We start from the raw sequence: 17,906 nt of genomic DNA on the forward strand, positions 1-17,906 counted from the left end.
CTTACTCTTCTTTTATTCCAGGACCCATCAAAGGGCCTGACCCTCAATCCATTATTGAATGCATGGATGAACGTTCTGCCTATAACTCATCATTTATTCAATAATTTAAAAATAATGACTGAGCATCTATTATGTATCAGGCAGTGGGGCAAGGCACTGGGGATATAGCAGTAAACAAAGCAGTCCCAAATTCTCTGTTTTTTTTTTTTCTTTTTGAGACAGAGTCTTGCTCTGTCATCCAGGCCGGAGTGCAGTGGCACGATCTCAGCTCACTGCAACCTCCGCTTCCTGGGTTCAAGCAATTCTACCTCAGCCTCCTGAGTAGATGGGATTACAGGCATGTGCCACTACATCTGGCTAAATTTCTATATTTTTCATAGAGATGGAGTCTCAAAATCCTGACCTCAAGTGATCTGCCTGCCTTAGCCTCCCAAAGTGCTGGGATTATAGGCGTAAGCCACTGCGCCTGGCCCCAAGTTCCCTGTTCTCATGGAACTTACAGTCTGGAGGGAAAGACAGCATTTAAGTAACCATACAAATAAAATATAAAATTGCAAATGTCTTGTTAACTTGGAGGCACGCTATAAGAAACTATGAAAGCTAGGCCGGGCGTGGTGGCTCATGGCTGTAATCCCAGCACTTTGGGAGGCTGAGGCAGACGGATCACGAGGTCAGGAGATCGAGACCATCCTGGCTAACATGATGAAACCCCGTCTCTACTAAAAATACAAAAAAAAAAAAAAAAAATCAGCCAGGTGTGGTGGCAGTCACCTGTAGTCCCAGCTACTTGGGAGGCTGAGGCAGGGGAATGGCGTGAACCCAGGGGGTGGAGTTTGCAGTGAGCCAAGATTGTGCCACTGCACTCCAGCCTGGGAGACAGAGCAAGACTCCACTTCAAAAAAGAAAAAAAAAAAAAAGAAACCGTGAAAGCATCTAATAGCATGACCTGATCATCTGTGGGCCTTGGGCCAGGGTGTTTACCCACTGAGCCTCTCTCACTGAGCCTCTCTCTCTGTGTTCTAAAATGGAATAGTAACATCTGCTCTGCCTGTTATGGCTTTGAGTTTCAAGGAAAAAGTGAGGACGTGGAGAAAGGCACTGTACAGCACAAAGGAAAGGTGGCAGGGCCAACGCAAGCCTCTCAAACCCAGGGGGCATCCTTGGCAGCTGCCTCACCCTCAGGTAGGCCTAGGGGACAACTGGGACACTCAGAGCCTTGGGAGATAGCAGAAATCCTCTTGGATGATCACCTCAGGGGATTTGCCCGGAGGAGAAGCAAGCAGTTCTCTGCACAAGGAAATGCAAATAGGTTTACAAGTAATCGAAGAGCGGAGAGGCTGGACAGGAAAGGAAGGCCTGGACGGCCAGGCCCAACTGAAGCAGAACAAAGAGAGAAGTCCTGTAAGGTGCTGACTATACCCCAGGAGTGTCTTATTCCCTCTGACCCTGACACCTGGCTCCTGGAAGGGAGATTTTATTCCAGGCTCTGCAGGGCTAACAGGCTGCCAAGAGATGGCTGCATGCACCAAGAACAGCAGCAGAGCTACAGGGACAGGAGGGGCTGGTTTATGAGGACTGCGGGAGCTGGTGAGCAGGCCTGGCAGGGAAAGAAGAGGAAGAGTCTGGCTGGGGGTAGGAGAGTGGCAAGCAGGGCTGGTGACAGCAGGGGAGCTTTTGAGGCCAGTTCTATGGCCTGGTGAGAGCAGCTGCTGCAAGAAAGAGGGACTCGATCTCAGGGATCGCTGGGACCTGGTCCCAGCCTCCTGATGGCCCTCCAGCCTCCTGTGTCTCCTGCACCCAACAGCTCACTGGGGCCTTGAAGTCTTTCACCTACTGCAGTGCCTTCCCCACCTCTCTTCAGAGTGTGGAGCTGCGGCAGCCTGGCCCATAAATTTCAACAGAGGTACCATACTAATGTCAATGTCAATAAGAGGTAACACTGGGTGAGGGGTGTCTTAGTCTGTTGTGTGGCTACAACAGAATACTATGGACTGAGTAATTTATAAAGAAAAGAGAGGCCAGGAGCGGTAGCTCAAGCCTGTAATCCCAGCACTTTGGGAGGCCGAGATGGGTGGATCACGAGGGCAGGAGATCGAGACCATCCTGGCTAACATGGTGAAACCCCATCTCTACTAAAAAAATACAAAAAATTAGCTGGGTGTGGTGGCGGGTGCCTGTAGTCCCAGCTACTCGGGAGGCTGAGGCAGGAGAATGGTGTGAACCCGGGAGGCGGAGCTTGCAGTGAGCTGAGATCCGGCCACTGCACTCCAGCCTGGGCGACAGAGCAAGACTCTGTCTCAAAAAAAAAAAAAAAAGAAAAAAGAAAAGAGAGACTGGTGTGGTGGCTCACGCCTGTAATCCCAGCACTTTGGGAGGCTGAGGTGGGTGGATCACTTGTGGCCAAGAGTTTGAGACCAGCCTGACCAACATGGTGAAACCCCATTTCTAGGAAAAATACAAAAATTAGCTTGGCGTGGTGGTGTATGCATATAGTCCCAGCTACTCAGGAGGCTGAGGCACAAGACTTGAGCTTGGGAGGTGGAGGTTGTCATCAGCCAAGATTGCACCATTGCACTCTAGCCTCGGCAATAGAGCCAGACCCCATCTCAAAAAAAAAAAAAAAAAAAGAGAGAATGAGAGAGAAGAAAAGAAATTTCTTTCTTACAGTTCTGCAGTTCTGGAGGCTGGAAAGTCCAAGATTGAGGACCTACATCTGGTGAGGGTCTTCTTGCTGCGTCATAACATGGTGGGAGGTAAAAGGGCACAAGAGCATGTGTTAGAGAACAAGAGGGGGCCGACTTTGCTTTTATAACAGGCCCACTACCATGGAAATGTTAATCCATTCTCCCTTATGACCTAATCAGCTATTAGGCCCCACCTCCCAACACATTCACATTGGGGATTGCGTTTCCAATACATGACCTGGGAGGAACACATTCAAACCACAGCAGGGGGTTACGAGGTCTCTGTACTATGGACCTGGGAACTCTGTACTATCTTCACAATTTTTTTTTTTGTAAATCTAAAATTGTAAAAATAAAGCTTACTTTTAGGCCAGGTGTGGCGGTTCACGCCTGTAATCCCAGCACTTTGGAAGGCTGAAACAGGTGGATCATTTGAGGTCAGGAGTTCAAGACCAGCCTGGGCAATATGGCAAAACCCCATCTCTACTAAAAATACAAAAATTAGCTAGGCATGGTGGCAGATGCCTGTAATCCCAATTACTTGGGAGGCTGAGGTGGGAGAATCCCTTGAACCTGGGAGGCAGAGGTTGCAGTGAGCCAAGATCATGCCACTGCACTCCAGCCTGGACGATGGAGTAAGACTCTGTCTCAAAAAAAAAAAAGTTTATTTTTTAAAACAAAGTAGTTTGTTTTCTAGAGGGAAAACAACAGAGGTCTTCTTTGGGTTGGAACAAGTGCCAGGGCTCCCCCTCTCCCTGTCTCTGACCCCCCAGGACGCCATTTACCAAGTACCCTAGTTGGTCCCCCAGGCCCCCAAGACCCACCCTCTGGGGAACCAAGCTGGGGTCAAGAGCTCCTGGCCCTGGCTGGCCCTGTCTCCTGGAGCTTCCTGCCTCCCATTTCTTCTTCAGGTCTCCCTGTTGTCCCCACCTCCTGCCTGGCTGCTGCTCAACTCAGGCAGCAGTGAAGTCAGGCAAGTCTCTGCCTAGTCACAGCTGAGCAGGCCCAGCAGTGATTTGCTCTATTAATTCCTCACTCCAGATCAATCCCTCCCAATGCTGACTATTTTCATTGATTGTTGGCCTCCTCCCCTCCCCTGCTCCTCACCTCTGAGCCAAGGACCCCCTCCCATTTATCTGCATGGCTCTGTTCCTCATGAGGCAGAGCCAGGCTGCAGACCTCAGGGAGTCTCTGTCACAGGAAGGGGTCAAAGAATGAGGAGGTGGCCTTCCGTTCAGCTGCAGAATTGCTTAAGCTGCTCACCAGGCTGATATTCACTCACCCCTTTGCTTGGTGCTGAGGCCAGAGAAAAAGTGGTTGACCAGGGGGACAATAGTGGGCTCAGAGGTGAGAGGGAAGAGGAGGAAACATTCACTATTTCCTCCACACAGCCTCAGTGAGGGTAGACCAGAGCAAGTTTTACCTGCTCAGATGCAGAAACAAATTATTAAAAGGCAAATCCATGCTCAGCCAACAAAGAGCTTCGCAGCCATCAGAGAGATGATTACACAGGAATTAGATTGATGGATATATTTACGAACAAGAAAATATTAAAGCTGGGCTGGGACCAGTGGCTCACACCTGTAATCCCAGCACTTCGGGAGGCCGAGGCAGGTGGATCATTTTAGCCCAGGAGTTCGAGACCAGCCTGGCCAACATGGTGAAACCCTGTCTCTTCTAGAAAATACAAAAAATAGCCAGGTGTGGTGGTGTGCGCCTGTAGTCCCAGTTACTTGCGAGGCTGAGGCTGGAGAATCACTTGAACCCAGGAGGTGGAGGTTGCAGCGAGCTGAGATTGTGTCACTGCACTCCAGCCTGGATGACAGAACAAGACTGTGAAAAAAGAAAGAAGGGGCCGGGCGCGGTGGCTCACGCCTGTAATCCCAGCACTTTGGGAGGCCGAGACGGGTGGATCACGAGGTCAGGAGATCGAGACCATCCTGGCTAACACGGTGAAACCCCGTCTCTACTAAAAAATACAAAAAACTAGCCGGGCGAGGTGGCGGGCGCCTATAGTCCCAGCTACTCCAGAGGCTGAGGCAGGAGAATGGCGTGAACCCGGGAGGCGGAGCTTGCAGTGAGCTGAGATCCGGCCACCGCACTCCAGCCTGGGTGACAGAGCGAGACTCCGTCTCAAAAAAAAAAAAAAAAAAAAGAAAAAAGAAAGAAGAAAAGAAGGAAGGAAGGAAGGAAGGAGGGAAGGGAGGGAGGGAGGGAGGGAGGGAAGGAAGGAAGGAAAGGAAGGAAGGGAATGAAAGAAGGAAAGGAAGGAAAAGAAGGAAAGGAAGAAAAGAAAAGAAAGGAAGGAAAGGAAGAAAAGAAAGGAAGGAAGGAAGGAAAGAAAGAAGGAAAGAAAGAAAGAAAGAAAAGAAAGAAAGAAAGAAAGAAAGAAAGAAAGAAAGAAAGAAAGAAAGAAAGAAAGAAAGGCTGGGCATGGTGACTCACAACTGTAATTCCAGTCCTCTGGGAGGCTGAGGTGGGAGTATCCCTAGAGCTCAGGAGTTTGAGACCAGCCTGGGCAACACAGGGAGACTCTGTCTCAAAAAAAAAAAAAAAAAAAAAAGGAAAGGAAAGATTAAGACAAGTGCTGAGCTTAACAGCAACAGATATAGGGGGATGTTCAAAGGACCAAAGGACAACAGCATTCTCTAACAGGAGCGCCTCTTTCTCCTCCACCCCATATTTCTGTCTCCCACAATGTCCTGTGATTCAGGACTCAGTCTGTGCATGGTTTCCATGCAGAAGGCACAAGCTTTTAGGAAGGGAGGGGCAGAGTACAATAGCCCTCCCTCATCCGGGGCCATTCCTATACAGATAGGTGCAAGGTTCCATGGCCCAGGGAGGGCAACCCGTGATGATTAGAGTGTGAGCTAAAAATGGAAAGAACATCAGAATGGATCTAGAAGACCTGAGTTTAAGTGCAGTCTCTACTACTCTTTTTTTGTTTTGGAGACGGAGTCTCGCTGTCACCCAGGCTGGAGTGCAGCGGCACGATCTCAGCTCACTGCAACCTCTGCCTCCCGGGTTCAAGCAATTGTCCTGCCTCAGCCTCCTGAGTAGCTGGGACTACAGGTGCATGCCACCACATATTTTAGTAGAGATGAGGTTTCACCGTGTTGCCCAGGCTGGTGTTGAACTCTTGAGTCCAGGCAATCTGTCTGCCTTAGCCTCCCAAAGTGCTAGGATTACAGGCGTGAGCCACCATGTCTGGCCTTTACTACTCTCTTAACTTCCTCAAGTATTGGTACGCTCAGGCATAAAACTGCAGTCCTAATGGTCCCGCACAGCGCTGTTGTAAAGCCCAGTGAGATGAGATAGTTTGCACTAAACTTTATTTCCTCTTGAGTCAGTTTTATTTTGCTGTTGTTTAAAAACTTTTTCCTATCTTGTATCTTTTTTGGGGGAGAGTGGGCTTTTGCTAACTTCTTAAACACTTATCTCAGACATTAAAAATCATACTTTTTTTTTTTTTTTTTGAGACGGTCTTGCTTTGTCACCTAGGCTGCAGTGCAGTGACGTGAACATGGCTCACTGCAACCTCCATCTCCCAGGCTCAAGTGATTCTCCCACTTCAGCCTGACCAGTAACTGAGATCACAGGTGTGCACAACCATGCCTGGCTAATTTTTATACTTTTTTCAGTAGAGACAGGGTTTCTTTTTTTTTTTTTTTTTTTTTTGAGACGGAGTCTGGCTCTGTCACCCAGGCTGGAGTGCAGTGGCGCGATCTCGGCTCACTGCAAGCTCCGCCTCCCGGGTTCACGCCATTCTCCTGCCTCAGCCTCCCGAGTAGCTGGGACTACAGGCGCCCGCCACCTCGCCCGGCTAGTTTTTTGTATTTTTTAGTAGAGACGGGGTTTCACCGTGTTAGCCAGGATGGTCTCGATCTCCTGATCTCGTGATCCGCCTGTCTCGGCCTCCCAAAGTGCTGGGATTACAGGCTTGAGCCACCGCGCCCGGCCGAGACAGGGTTTCACCATGTTGCCCAGGCTGGTCTCAAACTCCTAAGCTCGCGATCTTCCTTCCTCGGTCTCCCAAAGTGCTGGGATTACAGCTGTGAACCACAGCGCCTGATCTTAAAAAGCATACATGTCGTTTTTATTAGAGTTGCATCCCAAAAGACTGCACAGAGTTTTCACTTATTTTCAGTTTCACATATTTATTAAATTCCATTTTTAAGCTTCTGAATGTTTTGAAATTTCCAGGCTCTAGGATTTTCGTGAGGGAAGTGATTCTTTCTATTATCGCCTTCTAATTTTTTTCTTTTTTTTTTTTTTGGAGACAGAGTCTCACTCTGTCATCCAGGCTGGAGTGCAGTGGCATGATCTCAGCTCACTGCAACCTCCGCCTCCCAGGTTCAAGTGATTCTCATGCCTCAGCCTCCCCAGTAGCTGGGATTACAGGCGTCTGCCACCACGCCCCGCTAATTTTTGTATTTTTAGTAGAGACGGGGTTTTGCCATGTTGGCCAGGTTAGTCGTGAACTCCCGACCTCAGGTGATCCGCCCACCTCAGCCTCCCAAAGTGCTGAGATTACAAGTGTGAGCCACCTCGCCCAGCTAATTTTTGCTATTTTTTTTTTTTTGAGACAGAGTCTCACTCTGTTGCCCAGGCTAGAGTGTAGTGGTACCATCTCAGCTCACTGCAACCTCTGCTTCCTGGGTTCAAAGCATCCTCCTGCCTCAGCCTCCCAAATAGCTGAGAGTACAGGCGCATGCCACCATGCTTGTCTGATTTTTGTATTTTTAGTAGAGAAGGGCTTTGTCACGTTCATCAGGCTGGTCTTGAACTCCTGACCTCGGGTGATTCACCCACCTTGGCCTCCCAAAGTGCTGGGATTACAGGCGTGAGCCACTGTGCTCAGTCTAATTTTATTACACTATGATCAGAGATCACGGTTCATCATCTTGCTCTTTTGATATATCGAGACTTGGTTAGGGCTAGTATGTGGTTAATTTTCATAAATATTCCATTTGTGATTAAACATGTTTTTTCCAATTTTGGGAAATTAGAGTTTAAAATCTTCTGCTTTGTGGATTTGCCAATTTTGCCTTGTAATTCTGCTTTTTGTTTGTTGCATTTTTTACTCTCATGATATACTGTCTGCTTGTGTGTTTTGTTATTGACCACAATGAGCTTTTCTCCTTCTCTTTTTCTGTGCGAATACTTGCATTGCGTCAGTGTCCTTTCCAGTCCTCACCATGAGGTCGGCTCTTCTCCGACATGCACATTTAAAATGCAAGTCCCGGCCAGGCGTGGTGGCTCACCCTGTAATCCCAGCACTTTGGGAGGCTGAGGCGGGTGGATCACCTGAGGTCAGGAGTTCAAGACCAACCGGATCAACATGGTGAAACCCCATCTCTACTAAAAATACAAAAAATTAACCAGGCATGGTGGTGGGTGCCTGTAATCCCAGCTACTGGGGAGGCTGAGGCAGGAGAATTGCTTGAACCTGGGAGGCGGAGGTCGCAGTGAGCCGAGATCATACCACTGCACTCCAGCCTGGGTGGCAGAGCGAGACTCCATCTCTAAAAAAAAAAAAATTAATTAAAATAAAATGAAAAAATAAAATGTAAGACCTAAGGGTTGGGCAGGGTGGCTCACATCTGTTATCCTAGCACTTTGGGAGGCCAAAGCAGGTGGACCACTTGAGCCTTGGAGTTTGACAGAAGCCTGAGCAACATAGCAAAGCTCCAAATCCACACACACAAAAAAAAACCCCAAAAATCTCAAAATCACTTGAACCTAGGAGGTTGAAGCTGCAGTAAGCCATGATTGCACCACTGTACTCCAGCCTGGGCAACATAGCAAGACCCCATCTCATAAATAAATAAAATGCAAGTCCTAGTCAATAGTCACCATCCGACTCTGACTGTCATACCTGGGATTCCCTTTCTTGTTTCCTATTCCAGTCATGCATAAAACTTGTTTTTGTTATATTTTATTCACCTCTAGGTGTTCTTAATCAGAATTGTTTACCAGCCTACTCCATCATTGTCATAAAAGCTCCTTTGTAAACTATAAAGGGCTGTGAAATGGGAATAACATGTTACCTCTTAAGCCTTTGGCTTTTTGGTATCCTTCTCTATGACTGGTGGTCACTGCCCCACTCAGTTCCCTGCTGGGACATTTCCCCTGGTCCTGACATCAGTTATCTGTTTGGATTTGTTTTGCCTGGTTCTTACTAATCCCTTCTTGCGAAGAGGCTTCCAAAAACACTCTGCGGTCTGTGAACTGAACGTTTAGCCTTCCTGGGCCATGGTTCTGCGTCTCTCCTGTAACTGGCACCTTCCTCTTCATCTCTGCCCTCTACCTTCAGAAGTGTCAAGTAAGCACTGGAGGAGTGAGTGAGTGGTTAGGCAGAGAGGCAATGAAATTTTTTTTTTTTTTTTTTTTTTTTTTTTTGAGATGGAGTCTCGCTCTGTCGCCCAGGCTGGAGTGCAGTGGCGCGATCTCGGCTCACTGCAAGCTCTGCCTCCCAGATTCAAGCGCCCAGCTGAAAATATTAAATGTATTTTCTTCCAGTCTTTTGTGCCGGGCTAGGTGCAATGACAGCTGGAAGAATGGAAGTTCTCCCACAGGCACATAGGCCATACAGTTGGTAGGATAGTCAGGGAGTCAGGTAGAAATAAAGGGAAGGATTTACTCTTTTAGCAGTACTTTAAAAAATACTCACCAGGTGAAGTGACTCACACCTGTAATCCCAGCATTTTGGGAGGCTGAGGCGGGTGGATCACTTGAGGTCAGGAGTTGGAGACCAGCCTGGCCAACATGGTGAAACCCTGTCTCTACTAAAAATAAAAAAATTAGTTGGGCGTAGTGGCGCATGCCTGTAGTCCCAGCTACTCGGGAGGCTGAAGTAGGAGAATCCCTGGAACCTAGGAGGTTGAGGCTGCAGTGAGACGAGATGGTGCCACCGCACTCCAGCCTCGGAGACAGAGTGAGACTCTTGTCTCAACAACAACAACAACAAAAAACTCTTAGCCGGGAGTGGTGGTGGCTCACACCTGTAATCCCAGCACTTTGGGAGGCCAAGGAGGGCAGATCACCTGAAGTCGGGAGTTCCAGACCAGCCTGACCAACATGGAGAAACTCTGTCTCTACTAAAAATACAAAATTAGCCACACGTGATGGCGCATGCCTGTAATCCCAACTACTCGGGAGGCTGAGGCAGGAGAATTGCTCGAACCCAGGAGGCGAAGGTTGTGGTGAGCTGAGATTGCGCCATTGGACTGCAGCCTGGGCAACAAGAGTGAAACTCCATCTCCAAACAAAAACAAAACCTAAAATCTAATTCACTACATTTTTTAATTATTCACTCTGTATATCTATTTTTACTTTTTTTTTTTTTTTTTTTTTTTTTTTGAGACAGGGTCTTCCTCTGTCACCTCAGGCTGGAGTGCAGTGGTGTGATCATGGTTCACTGTGGCCTCAGCCTCCTGGGTTCAAATGATCCTCTCACCTCAGCCTCCCAAGTACCTGGGACTACAGACGTGCACCACCATGCCCAGATAATATTTTTTAATTTTTTTGTAGAGACAGGGTCTCACTATGTTGCCCAGGCTGGTCTCAAACTCCTGGGCTCAAGTGATCCTCCCACCTTGGCCTCCCAAAGTGCTGGGATTACAGGCATGACCCACCTTGCCCGGCCTATTTTTGCATTTTTTTCTAAACCATTTGATAGTAAGTTGGGGACCTGATACCCCATTACCACTTAATACTTCAGTGTATATTTCCTTAAAATGAGGATACTCTCCCACATAACCAAATACAACCAATAAAATCAAGAAATTGACTTTGATTTGTCCACAAGTGTATTAAATACTATCAACTAATCCACAGAACCCTGATCATTCAAAAATGTCCTTTATCAACTGTGATCTGATCCAGGACTGCATGCTGAATTGACTGACCCAGTCTCTGTAGTCTCCAATTTGGAACTGCCTTCTATGACTTTGACATTCTTGATGATTTCAGGTCAGTTACTTGATAGAATGTCCTCAATTTGGGTTTTGATATTTCCTCATAAGACTCAGGTTGCATACCTGAATCTGAATTTTTGGAGAAAATTCCATGGAACTCGTTCTCCATTCTCAGTGCATCATATATCAGGAAGCACACCATGTTGTTCCATTACCGGTGATGTTAATGTTTATCATTCAATTAAGATGGTACCTGCTAGCCAGGTGCAGTAGCTCATGCCTGTAATACCAGGATTTTGGGAGGCCAAGGTGGGGCAGATGGCTTGAGCTCAAGAGTTCAAGACCACCCTGGGCAACATGGCAAAACTCTGTCTCTACAAAAAATACAAAATTTAGCTGGGTGCAGTGATGTGTGCCTGTAGTCCCAGCTACTTGGGAGGCTGAGGCAGGAGAATTGCTTGAGCCCAGGAGGTGGAGGTTACAGTAAGCCAAGATTGTGCCATTGCACTCTAGCCTGGGTAATGGGAGTGAAACCCTGTCTCAAAACAAAAACAAAAAAAGATAGTACCTGCCAGGTTTTTCCATTGTGAAGTTAATGAGTATCATGTACTTATTAAAAAGTATTTTGTGGGATGATGCTTTGAGACTATATAAATATCTTATTCCTCATCAAACTTTAATCCACTAGTTTTAACATCTGTTGGTGCCTCTTGTCTGGCTTTTTAGTGGAGAATGGTACTTAGGTACCAAAATCTGGGCACCAGGTATGCTTACTGTTATTGTGGTACAATTGCTTCTAGGCCTTCTCAGGGGACAGAGTTGGGAAAACACATTGTATAGTGCTTACGGTTGCACTTTATTATTTTAACTTTTACATTGAATTTTACTATTTTTTTGAGAGAGGGTCTTGTACTGTTGCTCAGGCTGTAGTGCAGTGGTGTGATGAGGCTTACTGCAGCCTCAATCTCCCAGGCTCAAGTGATCCTCTCACCTCAGCCCTGCCAAGTAGCTGGGACTACAGGTGTGTGCCACCACATCCAGCTAATTTTAAAATTTTTTTTTTTTTTTTTTTTTTTTTGAGACGGAGTCTCGCTCTGTCACCCAGGCTGGAGTGCGGTGGCCGGATCTCAGCTCACTGCAAGCTCCGCCTCCCGGGTTCAGCTTCCCAGATCATGATATATGATCATTCTCCTGCCTCAGCCTCCCGAGTAGCTGGGACTACAGGCGCCCGCCACCTCGCCCGGCTAGTTTTTTGTATTTTTTAGTAGAGACGGGGTTTCACCGTGTTAGCCAGGATGGTCTCGATCTCCTGACCTCATGATCCGCCCGTCTCGGCCTCCCAAAGTGCTGGGATTACAGGCGTGAGCCACCGCGCCCGGCCTAATTTTAAAATTTTTTGCAGGAAAAAAAAACACTTACATTTTTTGTAGCTTAATATGTTGTCCAGACTGGTCTTGAACTCTTGGCCTCAAGCAATTCTCCTGTCTTAGCCTCCCAAAGTGCTGGGATTACAGGCATGAGCCACTGTGCCCGGCCACAGATACATTTTGAATATCCTGGCATGAAAGACTTCCCAGACCCTTTTTCTCTGACTGGAGGGGTCCAGGGTACTTTGATGTCCCCAAGCACATGTAGCTAATACCTCACTCATACCCCAGGAATGAACCTTTGAAATAAGCAAGAATTAGGCTTTCTCTAGTTTCAAGTCCAGCCTGCCCCCATTATAAGCCACTCACCCTTGCACTAGCTACTACTTTTGTAAACGGGTTTGGGGCAGTTTTTAATAAAGGCAGCATGTGCTAGAACCCTAACCAAGGATTTATCAGCATGGACACTAGAGTGTCTACTCTTCTAGGTGTTGGGGGTGTAGCAGTCTAGATTTCAAACACAATCAACTTACAGTGGTGGGGGCAGGGTATAGTTATTCCAGAAAGCTGAGGCTAAAGCCAGGTGCTAAAATAGACAGTAGGATTTGGTTTTGATCCTCCCCAGGAGACTGGGTGAAGTGGAAGTATGCTGATGACTTAGCATACTTCCAACTGAGTAACAGAAGGCAGAGCTATCAGCCAGAGAGCCTTCTGGGCTTCTGCCTATATTAGTCCGTGACTGCATAGTGGATGTGTGTCCAGAGTTAACCATAGCTCTGTGAGGCCACTGGCTGCATGTGGCTCCCTGGCCGTGGTACATCAGGATTAGAGGGGTGTGATGATGGCCTCCCCAGTTTGGAACTAAAGGGAAGCCAGACTCCTCTGGTGGTTCTGTCTACCTAGTGGGGTGCAGAGAGGGCTGTGGTTGAGCTTGGTGGCCTGGTGCCAGGGCCCCTGGGGCAGCATCATCTTTTCCACTGGAAGTGGGAGACAGATGGTAGGAGTGTACTCTGTGGCCATGCTAGAACTGGAAGGTGCCCACCCATCTGACCACCCCTGGCGAAGCTGGGGGCCAGGCTCACTCTTCTCTGGAAGCTGCAGTGTGGCTAGTGAGTAGAGACAGATGTCAAGAATGTGGGCAGACTGGCTGGGTGCACTGGCTCACACCTGTAATCCAAGCACTTTGGGAGGCCGAGGTGAGTGGATCACTTGAGGTGAGGAGTTCCAGACAAGCCTGGCCAACATGGCGAAACCCTGTCTCTACTAAAAATACAAAAATAAGCTGGGTGTGGTGGCGCATGCCTGTAATCCGAGCTACTCCGGAGGCTGAGGTGAGAGAATTGCATGAACCTGGGAGGCGGAGGTTGCAGTGAGCTGAGATGATGCCACTGCACTCCAGCATGAATAACACAGCGAGACTCCGTCTAAAAAAAAAAAAAAATTAGAAGAAGAATGTGGACAGACCGAGTGAGCAGTGTGTGAGCAGACAGCCTGGGCTGGGAGGACTGGAGTCAGGAAGAGGCCCTCTGGTACCTCCTGAGCAGAAGGGCAAGGGTGACCCACGTGTCCCTAGATGGGGAGGGTCTTCCCCAGACTGTCTAGGCCTGCCTTGGGGAGCTGGTCAGACCTTTTTTTTTTTGAGATGGTGTTTCGTTCTTGTTGTCCAGGCTGGAGTGCAATGGCACGATCTTGGCTCACCACAACCTCCACCTCCCAGGTTCAAGCAATTCTCCTGCCTCAGCCTCCCGAATAGCTGGGATTATAGGCATGCACCACCATGCCTGGCTAATTTTGTATTTTTAGTAGAGACAGGGTTTCTCCATGTTGGTCAGGCTGGTCTGGAACTCCTGACCTCGGGTGAACCGCCCACCTCGGCCTCCCAAAATGCTGGGATTACAGGCATGAGCCACTGCACCTGGCTGGTCAGACATTTACTGAGAGTTCCCTAGGCCTGAGGCTCCTTGCTAGCCCCACGTTTGGTGACCAGGTCTGCTGCTGCCAGAACAGCTAGACTGGGGCTGGGGTTTGGAGTAGAAGTGGGCAAGGGAAGACATGGGAGCCTAGACCCCTGCAGGGGTGCCACAGGAGGGTGGCATGGGAGGAAAGGCGAGGCCTCTGACTCCACTGCTCACTCACCTGTCCCAGCGTCATCTCCTCATTCTGGGCTCCTGTCTGGACTAGTGCCTGGAGAATTCTGTCAGCCTCAAGACTTGCCCTGCCTGAGGCTGTTGGTGGCTACATTCAGCTCATCATGCCGGCTTGGTACCTGGAGTGCTAGGCCTGACTTCTTCTTGCCCAGCTCAAGCACCTAGGGACCACTGGGGTAGAGCAAGAGGATGAAGAGGACTGGAGTGGGTGTGCGGGAATGTGTGGGGAGGGGCCTGGGGTTGGGCCACCAGGGACGAGCTGTGTTGGACAGGAGCAGAGAGTAAGCTTGGAGCACTCATTTGGTGGGCTGCAGACTGAGAAGACTTGCTGGGGGCACGGTTCTTGTGCTGGAACTGCTCCTTTTTTTTTGTTGGAATCTTGGTCTGTCGCCTAGGCTGGAGTGTAGTGGCGCGATCCCAGCTCACTGCAACCTCCGCCTCCTGGGTTCAAGCGATTCTCCTGCCTCAGCCTCCTGAGTAGCTGGAACTACAGGCACCACCCACCACGCCTGGCTAATTTTTGTATTTTTAGTAGAGATGGGGTTTCACCATGTTGGCCAGGATGGTCTCGTACTCCTGACCTGGTGATCCACCCGCCTCAGCCTCCCAGAGTGCTGAGATTACAGGCGTGAGCCACCATGCCTGGCTGGGACTGCTCTTAAAGCAGTAGGATGCTTTTTTTTTTTTTTTTTTTTTTTGAGACACAGTTCCGCTCTGGTTGCCCAGGCTGGAGTGCAGTGGTGCAATCTCAGCTCACTGCAACATCTACCTCCCAGGTTCAAGTGATTCTCCTGCCTCAGCCTCTCAAGTGGCTGTGATTACAGGCGTGCATCACCATGCCTAATTTTGTATTTTTAGTAGAGACGGGGTTTCACCATGTTGGTCAGGCTGTTTTCAAACTGCGACCTCAAGTGATCCACCTGTCTTGGCCTCCCAAAGTGCTGGGATTACAGGCATGAGCCACCATGTCTGGCCTGCAGTGGGATGCTTTCTGTCTTTGAAAAGACACATGGAATCCAATCATGCTGGCAAATCTTTCTCCTCTTCCAGCACCAGTGCCAGCTCTGATACCAGGTCCAGAGCTAGGGCCAGATCCAGTGTCAGCTCTAGCATCAGCTTCAGCACAAACTATAGAGTGAGTCAGCTGTAGCACTAGCTTGAGCTAGAACCAGTTGTTGTGCCAACTCCAGAGCTACATTCAACTTCGGGAGCCAGCTCCAGACCCAGTGCTATCTCCAGAGCTAGAGTCAGCTCCAAAGCTAGAGCCTACTCCAGCTCCTATGCCAATGTCAGCACTAGTACCAGCACTAGCTCCAGCTCCAGCGCTACAGCGAGCTCTGCACCTACTCCAGCACCAACTCTGGCATCCACTCGTGAACCATAGCCAGATCTAGTGCCAGCTCCAGAGCCAGAAGCAGGTTCAGCACTAATGCTGGCACTAAAGCAAGTTCTAGGTCCAGAGCTAATGCCAGCTCCAGCACCAGGAGCACAGCTAGAGCCAGCTCCATCACTGGCTCCAGCACCAGATGAGAAGTTAGAGCCAGCTCTAGCACCAGCTTCAGAGCCTAGGTCAGCTGAAGTGCCAGCTTTGGCACTACCTCCAGAGCTAAAGCCAGTGCTAGCTCTAGATCTAGCTCCATCACCTGTTCCAGAGCTTGAGCCAGTTGTGGCACCAGTCACAGAGCTATATTTAGCTTTGGTGTCAGCTCTAGAGCTAGAGTCAGCTCCAATGGCAGTTTTGAAGCTAGAGCCTGCTCCAGCTCTAGCACCAGCCCTAGATCCAGCTCCAGAGCTAGACAGTTCTGGCACCTAGTCTAGCACTAGCAATACAGCCAGTGCCAGCACCAGCTACAAAGGAGCTAGCTCCAGCACCCACCACAGCACTCATCCCCAAGCTAAAGCCAGAATGACTGCCAGCTGCAGAGCTAGAAGCAGCTTCAGCACCAAATCCAGTGATAGAGACAGTGCCAGTTCATCTGTTGATGGACATTTTTGAGCTGTTTCCACTTTCTGGTTATTGTGAATAGTGCTGTTATGAACATTCCTATACAAGTATTGGTTGGGGTACCCATCCTTGGTTCTTTTGAGATATGCCTGAATGGAACTGTCAGGTCATATGGTAGTTATTTTACTTTTTGAGGAACTACCAGAATGTTTTCCACAGTGGCTGCACCATTTTACATTTCTGCCACTAATGTACAAAGGTTTCAATTTTTCTTTACCTTTTTTTCTTTTTGAGACGGAGTCTTGCTGTGTTGCTCAGGCTGGAGTGCAGTGGTGTGATATCGGCTTCACTGCAGCCTCTGCCTCCCAGGTGCAAGCGATTCTTGTGCCTCAGCCTCCTGGGTAGCTGGGACTACAGATGTGTGCCACCACTCTGTGCTAATTTTTGTATTTTTAGTAGAGACGGGGTTTCACCATGTTGGCCAGACTGGTCTCGAACTCCTGCCCTCAGGTGACCCACTTGCCTTGGCCTCCCAAAGTGCTGGGATTACAGACGTGAGCCACCACGCCCAGACCTAATTTTCTATTCCTCATCAGCACTTGTTATTTTCTGTTTTTTAAATTATAGCCACCCTAGTGGGTATGAAATATCTCACTGTGGTTTTTATTTGCATTTCCCTCATGACTAATGATGTTGATCATCTTTTTTTTTTTTTTTTTTTTTTTGAGACGGAGTCTGGCTCTGTCGCCCGGGCTGGAGTGCAGTGGCTGGATCTCAGCTCACTGCAAGCTCCGCCCCCCGGGTTCACGCCATTCTCCTGCCTCAGCCTCCCGAGTAGCTGGGACTACAGGCACCCGCCGCCTCGCCCGGCTAGTTTTTTGTATTTTTTAGTAGAGACGGGGTTTCACCGTGTTCGCCAGGATGGTCTCGATCTCCTGACCTAGTGATCCGCCCGTCTCGGCCTCCCAAAGTGCTGGGATTACAGGCTTGAGCCACCGCGCCCGGCCGATCATCTTTTTTTTGTATGCTTTCTGGCCATTTATATATCTTCTTTGGAGAAATGTCTTTTTTTTTTTTTTTTTCTTTTTGAGACAGAGTCTCGCTCTGTCGCCCAGGCTGGAGTACAGTAGCACGATCTCGGCTCACTGCAAGCTCCGCCTCCCGGGTTCACGCCATTCTCCTGCCTCAGGCTCCCGAGTAGCTGGGACTACAGGCGTCCGCCACTGCGCCCGGCCAATTTTTTGTATTTTTAGTAGAAATGGGGTTTCACCATGGTCTCGATCTCCTGACCTCATGATCCGCCCGCCTCGGCCTCCCAAAGTGCTAGGATTACAGGCGTGAGCCACTGCGCCTGGCCCTGAAATGTCAATTTTTAAATTGGATTGTCTTTTTGTTGTTGAGTTGTAAGAGTTCTTTATATAGAGTTATTTATATATTATCGGGATACTAGACTCTTATCAGATTTCTGATTTGCAAATATTTTCTACCCTTCACTCTCTTGAGACGTTCTGGCTATTACCTCCTGAAATATTCTTCTTTCCCCTTCCTCTTCTCTTCTCCTGAGAGTCCCACAGTCTCAGGATGTTATTCCACTTGATGGTGTCTCACAATCACTTAGATTCTGTTTACTTTCTTTCATTCTGCTCCTTAGACTGGAGACTTTCAATCATCCTGTCTTCAGGTTCGCTGGTTCTTTTTTTCCACTTGTTCTCATTGGCTGTAGAACCCCTCTAGTGAATTTTTTATTTCAGTTGCTATACTTTTCAGGTCCAGCTCTACTGGATTCCTTTATTCCTTTTTTTTTTTTTTTTTTGAGATGGAGTTTCACTCTCTGTCCAGGCTGG

The sequence above is a fragment of the Macaca mulatta genome, chromosome 7, assembly GCF_049350105.2.
Source record: "Macaca mulatta isolate MMU2019108-1 chromosome 7, T2T-MMU8v2.0, whole genome shotgun sequence".
NCBI classification, from domain to species: Eukaryota; Metazoa; Chordata; class Mammalia; order Primates; family Cercopithecidae; genus Macaca; species Macaca mulatta.